The sequence below is a fragment of the Hyla sarda genome, chromosome 11 (assembly GCF_029499605.1).
Source record: "Hyla sarda isolate aHylSar1 chromosome 11, aHylSar1.hap1, whole genome shotgun sequence".
In the NCBI taxonomy this organism is placed as follows: Eukaryota; Metazoa; Chordata; class Amphibia; order Anura; family Hylidae; genus Hyla; species Hyla sarda.
This window is the reverse complement of record NC_079199.1, coordinates 78,398,307-78,405,806: the sequence shown is the minus strand read 5'-3', so window position 1 is coordinate 78,405,806 and position 7,500 is coordinate 78,398,307. Positions and strand designations below refer to the sequence as shown.

Here is a 7,500-nt window from a genome sequence, read left to right as displayed (position 1 = left end):
AACTACAACTCCCAGGTTGCACAAACAGCTAAAATGCATGCTGGGAGTTGTAGTGGTGCATCTGCTGGTTGCATAACTACAACTCCCAGCATGCCCGTTGGCTGTCGGTGACTGCTGAGAGTTGTAGTTTTGCAACAGCTGAAGGCACACTGGTTGTGAAACTCAGAGTTTTTTTTTACCTAACTCAGTGTTTCACGACCGGTGTGCCTCCAGCTGTTGCAAACTACAACTCTCAGCAGTCACCGTACACCATGCAACGTACATGCTGGGAGTTGTAGTTTTGCAACAGCTGGAGGCACACTGGTTGTGAAACACTGAGTTAGGTCACAAACTCAGTGATACATAACCAGTGTGCCTACAGTTGTTGCAAAACTGCAACTCTCAGCAGTCACCGACAGCCAACGGGCATGCTGGGAGTTGTAGTTATGCAACAGCTGGATGTCCCCCCCAATGTGAACGTACAGGGTACACTCACATGGGCGGAGGATTACAGTAAGTATCTGGCTGCAAATTTGAGCTGCCGCAAACTTTCTGCTGCAGCTCAAATTGCCAGCGAGAAACTACTGTGAACCCCCGCCCGTGTGACTGTACCCTAAAAACACTACACTACACTACCACAAAAAATAAAATAAAAAGTAAAAAACACTACGTATACACATACCCCTACACAGCCCCCCCCCCCTCCCCAATAAAAATGAAAAACGTCTGGTACGCCACTGTTTCCAGAACGGAGCCTCCAGCTGTTGCAAAACAACTCCCAGTATTGTCGGACAGCCGTTGACTGTCCAGGCATGCTGGGAGTTTTGCAACAGCTGGAGGCACCCTGTTTGGGAATCACTGGCGTAGAATACCCCTATGTCCACCCCTAAGCAATCCCTAATTTAGGCCTCAAATGCGCATGGCGCTCTCACTTTGGAGCCCTGTCGTATTTCAAGGCAACAGTTAAGGGTCACATATGGGGTATCGCCGTACTTGGGAGAAATTGGGTTACAAATTTTGGGGGGTATTTTCTGCTTTTACCCTTTTTAAAAATGTTAAATTTTTGGGAAAACAAGCATTTTAGGTAAAAAAAAATTTTTTTTTTTTACATATGCAAAAGTCGTGAAACACCTGTGGGGTATAAAGGTTCACTTAACCCCTTGTTACGTTCCCCGAGGGGTCTAGTTTCCAAAATGGTATGCCATGTGGGGGGTTTTTTGCTGTCCTGGCACCATAGGGGCTTCCTAAATGCGGCATGCCCCCAGAGAAAAATTTGCGTTCAAAAAGCCAAATGTGACTCCTTCTCTTCCGAGACCTGTAGTGCGCCAGCAGAGCACTTTTCACCCCCATATGGGGTGTTTTCTGAATCGGGAGAAATTGGGCTTCAAATTTTTAGGGGTGTTTTCTGCTATTACCCTTTTTAAAAATAAAAATTTTTCGGGAAAACAAGCATTTTAGGTAAAAAATTAATTTTATTTTTTTACATTTGCAAAAGTCGTGAAACACCTGTGGGGTATTAAGGTTCACTTTATCCCATGTTACATTCCCCGAGGGGTCTAGTTTCCAAAATGGTATGCCATGTGTTTTTTTTTTTTTTGCTGTTCTGGCACCATAAGGGCTTCCTAAAGGTAACATGCCCCCCAAAAACCATTTCAGAAAAACGTACTCTCCAAAATCCCCTTGTCGCTCCTTCCCTTCTGAGCCCTCTACTGCGCCCGCCGAACACTTTACATAGACATATGAGGTATGTCCTTACTCGAGAGAAATTGGGCTACAAATACAAGTAAAAATTTTGTCCTTTTACCCCTTGTAAAAATTCTAAAATTGGGTCTACAAGAACATGTGAGTGTAAAAAATGAAGATTGTGAATTTTCTCCTTCACTTTGCTGCTATTCGTGTGAAACACCTAAAGGGTTAAAACGCTGACTGAATGTCATTTTGAATACTTTGGGGGGTGTAGTTTTTATAATGGGGTAATTTATGGGGTATTTCTAATATGAAGACCCTTCAAATCCACTTCAAACGTGAACTGGTCCCTGAAAAATACTGAGTTTGAAAATTTTGTGAAAAATCGGAAAATTGCTGCTGACCGTTGAAGCCCTCTGGTGTCTTCCAAAAGTAAAAACACGTAAATTTTATGATGCAAACATAAAGTAGACATATTGTATATGTGAACCAAAAAAAAATGTATTCGTAATATCCATTTTCCTTACAAGCAGAGAGCTTCAAAGTTAGAAAAATGCAAAATTTTCAAATTTTTCATCAAATTTACGGATTTTTCACCAAGAAAGGATGCAAGTATCGACAAAAATTTACCACTATGTTAAAGTATAATATGTCACGAAAAAACAATCTCGGAATCAGAATGATAACTAAAAGCATTCCAGAGTTATTAATGTTTAAAGTGACAGTGGTCAGATGTGCAAAAAACGCTCCGGTCCTTAAGGCCAAAATGGGCTCCGTCCTGAAGGGGTTAAACTGATAAAAACAGACTTTTTTATTTTTATTTTTTTTTTAAACCTTCAGGTTTGAATTAAAACTTAATCGTTCAGGTTTACTTCACGTTTGCCTCTCAGATTTACTGAACTTAGTCACAATTCACCAAACTCATCATTAGGTTACTTTATCAACATATAACAAAATACACCCCAAAACAAAGTACATAGCATAACAACACACCACCCTCATACCCTCACAACGTGTCTCCATTTTAAAAACTTCCAAGTCCCCTCCGCATCATCCTCTCCAAATCTCTTCTTATCCCACAAATATACAGTATGCAATCTATCTAATATCATTCTCATACACTCTTCAACCGACACATCCTTCTTCTTAAATACCGTATTTATCGGGGTATACCACGCACCGGCCTATAACACGCACCCTCATTTTACCAAGGATATTTGGGTAAAAAAAGTTGTTTACCCAAATATCCATGGTAAAATGAGGGTGCGTGTGTGCGCGTGTATACCCCGATACACCCCCAGGAAATGCAGGGCGAGAGAGGCCGTCGCTGCCCGCTTCTCTCCCCCTGCCTTTCCTGGGGTCTAGAGCCCTGCTGCCGGCCCTTCTCTCCCCCTGGCTATCGGCGCCGCTGCCCGTTCTGTCCCCCTGACTATCGGTACCGGCGCCCCATTGCCGGCGCCGATAGCCAGGGGGAGAGAAGCGGCGCCGACAGCCAGGGGGAGAGAAGGGGCAGCGGCACCCATTGCCGGCGCCACTGCCCCATTGCCTCCCCCCATCCCCGGTGGCATAATTACCTGGGTCGGGTCCGCGCTGCTGCAGGCCTCCGGCGTGCAGCCCCTGCGTCGTTGCTATGAATGGCGCGGCGCACTGACGTCATGCGCCGCGCCGTGCAGCGCATAGCAACGACGAAGGGGACGCACGCCGGAGGCCTGCAGCAGCGCGGACCCGACCCAGGTAATTATGCCACCGGGGATGGGGGGAGGCAACGGGGCAGCGGCGCCGGCAATGGGTGCCGCTGCCCCTTCTCTCGCCGGTACCGATAGTCAGGGGGACAGAACGGGCAGCGGCGCTGATAGCCAGGGGGTGAGAAGGGCCGGCAGCAGGGCTCTAGACCCCAGGGAAGGCAGGGGGAGAGAAGCGGGCAGCGACGGCCTCTCTCCCCCTGCCTTTCCTGGGGTGGTATCGGCGTATAACACGCACATAGACTTTAGGCTAAAAATTTTAGCCTAAAAAGTGCGTGTTATACGACGATAAATACGGTATATACAAATTCCTAACATCCCACAATACCTCCTTAATTATTGCTAACAACACATATAACATTCTCTCCTTCCTCCCACCTACCACCCCCAGACCAAACATAATCACTTCAAAAGACCACTTTCTTACCCCCATAAATTCTTTAGCCAACGGACCAATTCCCTTCCACACTTCTTGCGCTCTATCACAATTCCAAAACAAATGCATAATAATCTCATTCCCTCCACAACCCTCTCTCGGACATCTCTCACTTCTTCCAATCCCCCGACTCTTCTGTACCTCTCTCACTGGCAATGCACCATGCAAACTCTGCCATACAATCTCTCTCTGTCTATTAGTCATACCATCTGTCTCCAAACTCTTCCACACTTTACTCACATTCTATTCTCTCACCATATTAATATTACACTGAACATCCTTCACCCTAATACACTTCACCATACTCTTCTTCTCCTTTAACACATCCTGTCTCACACCTATCAAACCAAACTTTCTCATGAACACCTCAACAAACCCATACCAACCAGGACTCACCAAAGCATACGGCTTTCTCAGATCTCTCTCCATCCACCCTAATCTGCATAACACACCCCCTCCTAGAAACCTCATCATACAAGATTCAACACCCACTACCTGAAAGACTTCTACCTATCATGTCATGTCCAATCTGCACAGGTGTGCTGGTTGCTGAGCTTATTCAATTAAAGAGGACATTCAGCAGCAGCAGCAGCAGTCCTGTGCCTGGTCGCTCCAACAGGGGCGGCACCACCTATTGTCTTTTGCCTGCAGTAGGGGCCCACTGGACTAGCCAGCAAGCAGCTGCAGCAGTAGTAAATAAACAGGTAATCTTTCTTTCCAACACTGAAACCTGGTGGTGCACTTAATATATGCTACCAGATAGGGGACATATCAGATATTAAACTGATATAAACAGACACTACATTTGATACCAGCCAAAAGGAAAGATGAGAAGTGATAACTGTGAAAGGGGAGGAACCAACGCTGTCCCCTTCACATGCACCATCACTACTTGTAGGAAGGGAGGCTGGCTGGCAGCCTCCCATACACACTCTGGCTGGGTGGCAGTCACCCACCAGTACACACAGCAGACCCTAAACCCATATCATTATTGCTAAGCAGGAAGATGGGAGTCCATTTCACTCTGATGGACCATTTTTAAATGCAATCCATAACCTGGCTTTGGCAGGAACCCTTCTTACTCCTCCTACTTGCATTTGATACTGGGTTTAGGATCTGCATAGGAAACACACACACACACACACAAGCACACACTTACCTGTGTTGCCTGCTGACGCCTCCTTGGCTGTCCTCAAACGGTATAAAACCAACAGCCACGGGAAGCTGTAAGGATAGAGGACATACCTGCATCCTATTGGACTCACTTGTCTTGGTTAAATCCAGCTTATTTGACAACCTATGGTGCTGCTGCTTCTGCTCATGGCAGTGCTGCTTCTGACAAGGCTGTTCTTTGGTGGGCCTAGGCGACATCACAATCTCCATGGTTACATACACAACAAAGGTCAGATGTTGTTTACACCTGGCCATGCCAGTGGTATTGAGTAGCATATCACAGTGCTAAGGGTCCTGGATGCAACAATCTTTCAATGGGGAATAGCCGCACTGAGTTTGTCAAGTGCACCCATGTTTGCAACTCCAACAATACACACATATGTATGTATGTCTGTCTATCTATCTATCTATCCACCCATCTATCTCTATATATATTTATCTCTCTCTCTCTCTATATGTATATATATATATATATATATATATATATATATATTTTATTTTTTTCTTTCTTTTAAATATATATATATATATATATGTATATACATATAGAGAGAGAGAGATGGAAATACTTTTTTAAACATGTTTTCACCTAATTTTTACCTTCTTTCCTCCTTTTTTCCTATGCTGCTGCTTCTTATTTTTCTTCTTTTTCAGACCCTATCATTGCACTATTGCTCATTCAATACCACCAGCAGATGGAGACACTATATTACAACATTAGTTGTGAGCAGCAGTTTGTACAAACAAATGTCTCATAGCTGATGTCCTATCCACCTAGGCACATAGGCACCACCTATTGTCTTTTGCCTGCAGTAGGTGCCCACTGGACTAGCCAGCAAGCAGCTGCAGCAGCAAATAAACAGGTAATCTTTCTATCCAACACTGAACCCTGGTGGTGCATTTAATATATGCTATCAGATAGGGGACATATCAGATATTAAACTGATATAAACAGACACCACATTTGATACCAGCCAAAAGGAAGGATGAGAAGTGATAACTGTGAAAGGGGAGGAACCAACGCTGTCCCCTTCACATGCACCATCACTACTTGTAGGAAGGGAGGCTGGCTGGCAGTCACCCACCAGTACACACAGCAGACCCTAAACCCATATCATTATTGCTAAGCAGGAAGATGGGAGTCCATTTCACTCTGATGGACCATTTTTAAATGCAATCCATAACCTGGCTTTGGCAGGAACCCTTCTTACTCCTCCTACTTGCATTTGATACTGGGTTTAGGATCTGCATAGGAAATACACACACACACACACAAGCACACACTTACCTGTGTTGCCTACTGACGCCTCCTTGGCTGTCCCCAAACGGTATAAAACCAACAGCCACAGGAAGCTGTAAGGATAGAGGACATACCTGCATCCTATTGGACTCACTTGTCTTGGTTAAATCCAGCTTATTTGACAACCTATGGTGCTGCTGCTTCTGCTCATGGCAGTGCTGCTTCTGACAAGGCTGTTCTTTGGTGGGCCTAGGCGACATCACAATCTCCATGGTTACATACACAACAAAGGTCAGATGTTGTTTACACCTGGCCATGCCAGTGGTATTGGGTAGCATATCACAGTGCTAAGGGTCCTGGATGCAACAATCTTTGAATGGGGAATAGCCGCACTGAGTTTGTCAAGTGCACCCATGTTTGCAACTCCAACAATACACACATATGTATGTATGTATGTATGTATATATGTATGTATGTGTATCTATCTATCTATCCACCCATCTATCTCTATATATATTTATCTCTCTCTCTCTCTATATGTATATATATATATATATATACATATATATAATTTTTTTCTTTTAAATATATATATATATATATATATATATATATATATATATATACATATATATAGAGAGAGAGAGAGATGGAAATACTTTTTTTAAACATGTTTTCACCTCATTTTTACCTTCTTTTTTTTCTTCTCTCCATGTTTTCCTTCTTTCCTCCTTTTTTTCCTATGCTGCTGCTTCTTAATTTTCTTCTTTTTCAGACCCTATCATTGCACTATTGCTTATTCAATACCACCAGCAGATGGAGACACTATATTACAACATTAGTTGTGAGCAACAGTTTGTACAAACAAATACCTCATAGCTGATGTCCTATCCACCTATCCATCTAGGCACCACCTATTGTCTTTTGCCTGCAGTAGGGGCCCACTGGACTAGCCAGCAAGCAGCTGCTGTTGCAGCAGCAAATAAACAGGCAATCTTTCTTTCCAACACTGAAACCTGGTGGTGCACTTAATATATGCTACCAGATAGGGAACATATCAGATATTAAACTGATATAAACAGACACTACATTTGATACCAGCCAAAACGAAGTATGAGCAGTGATAACTGTGAAAGGGGAGGAACCAACGCTGTCCCCTTCACATGCACCATCACTACTTGTAGGAAGGGAGGCTGGCTGGCAGCCTCCCATACACACTCTGGCTGGGTGGCAGTCACCCACCA

At 44.1% G+C, this 7,500-nt stretch overlaps 2 pseudogenes; both read right to left on the bottom strand.

Moving 5' to 3' along the window:
* Window positions 1-4,574: 4,574 nt before the first annotated feature.
* On the bottom strand, window positions 4,575-4,677 carry LOC130296081 (U2 spliceosomal RNA; annotated as a pseudogene).
* Window positions 4,678-7,273: 2,596 nt separating this feature from the next.
* Window positions 7,274-7,378, bottom strand: LOC130296086 (U2 spliceosomal RNA; annotated as a pseudogene).
* Between the last annotated feature and the right edge of the window lie 122 nt (window positions 7,379-7,500).